The sequence below is a fragment of the Pinus tabuliformis genome, chromosome 6 (genome assembly GCF_031772625.1).
Source record: "Pinus tabuliformis cultivar Carrire ecotype Pingquan chromosome 6, CPIR1, whole genome shotgun sequence".
Taxonomy (NCBI): Eukaryota; Viridiplantae; Streptophyta; class Pinopsida; order Pinales; family Pinaceae; genus Pinus; species Pinus tabuliformis.
The window spans coordinates 1,658,802,342-1,658,804,124 of record NC_142292.1 but is presented as its reverse complement, the minus strand read 5'-3'; positions in this window follow the sequence as shown (position 1 = coordinate 1,658,804,124).

Below are 1,783 nucleotides of genomic sequence, written 5' to 3'. Positions count from 1 at the left end.
AGGCTGGTGGGTAACTCTGGACTGGTCTAACTATTGATTCGACTGTTCAGGAATAGTGGTTGTCTGAACGACATTGGTTGAGAAGAGCCAGACTGGCAAGCCAATTGTCAGTCCTGGAAGCGACAATGTGGCCATATGGGGCGCACCAACATCTCCCCAAGAGGAGAAGGGACTAGGATTTCCACCAAGGGGAATTCCTTGGTTGGTAGGCTCCATTTTCTCAACCTAAGGATCAACGCAGGAAAAAAGGGTATGAATATTCCATTTAAAATAAATTTTAACGACGCTTAGACACAACTTGCTTTTTCAATTTTAAAGAGTCGAGAAAAAGCAAAAGATGACCCTAGTCGCCTTCGATGTTTTAACGAGCCCGAAGTGACAAAAGCTCGGATGGACTTTTTCCGTTATAGAGTCTAAAAAAGGCTAAAAGGAACTGCTCTGGAGTTCTAGGTAGAGGGTGTGCCAAAATTTTCGCAAAACCGTAGAATACTTTTTAAGGTACGGGCGGTCAATCTTCCTGAATGCTGTGTTCAGTGCATTGCGATCAGTAGGGCGGCCGACATGGCTTCCTATGGATAAAGGTTTTATTCCTATAGGGGTCTCCCAATATATACTCGACGATACGTGGGAGCACAATCTGTACTGGCGCTATCGTCTCTCAGGAGGAATCACCCAACCATCAGCGAGATCGACAGTCACTAGGTTTTACGACGCCGGAACACGTCTCTAGCCTAGACCTCTATGTTGTGCGTTAAGTTACAAAGCGTTGTTAAGTTCATTCAATTTATTTTAGGTTGATCTTTCTTAGAAGTTTGCCTTTTTGGATCACCACGAGATGTATGATACAATTCCTAAATGCAGTCTAAAGATGATAAGAAAGCTTTTATATCTTTTCAACAATGAAAATCCTAGCTACAAGGGGAAAAGAAAGACACAATCTTTTCTCAAAGAGCATAGAGCACACTGTAAATGCACTTTTCCTAAATCAAATCATGCAAACTATCAAAATGCAAATGCACATATGCATGTATTTGTTTTCACTTTCTTAATATTGATGCCTAAAAAGAAAGCTGTTGTACAAATTTGAATTCGATTTCAAGTGAAAACATAAACAAGTTCCTTTTTCGAAATCAAAAAGACGATTATGACACTTTATGATTTACTTGTTTCGATACTAGAAATGCATAAATTCAAACCAAACGAAAAAAGTAAAAGCTTAATCAATTGTGAACAACAAACAAACTCACTCCTAAGATCAAAACGACACTTACAACAGGTCTAGATCTAAGGGCGACAGTATGACTAGTTTACTTTTGTAATGGGAAACTGCAAATGATGTAACAAATACACAAAGAACAAATACAGTTTCTTTATACAACTGAGGCGGAATTAAGGCAAAGAAAAGGGGTTTCAGATAGGTACACTGACTGATAACAGGCTGCAAAAAACAGAGATAAAATTGAGCAAAAGGAAGCAGGGAACCACAGCTGCACAAGGCAAGGGCTGATTAGCGCACCCTCAGCACAGAGAAACTGAACTTCAGTGCAGGTATCCTTCACGGGACCTGCGTTGAAATGTAGAACCTCTTCACAGAGTCTGCGCTGAAACAGAAACGAGAATTATCTCTGGGTTCTAGGTCATGGTTTGCAGTTTAATCTACAGTTGCTGGTCGGATAAAAGCTATCAATTAGGTACAATTAGGAGGATGATTTAAAGGAGGACTAAGATCTATCACAAAGGGCTGTTAGAGCACTTGTGGATCAGTTTGTTCAGATCATAAAAA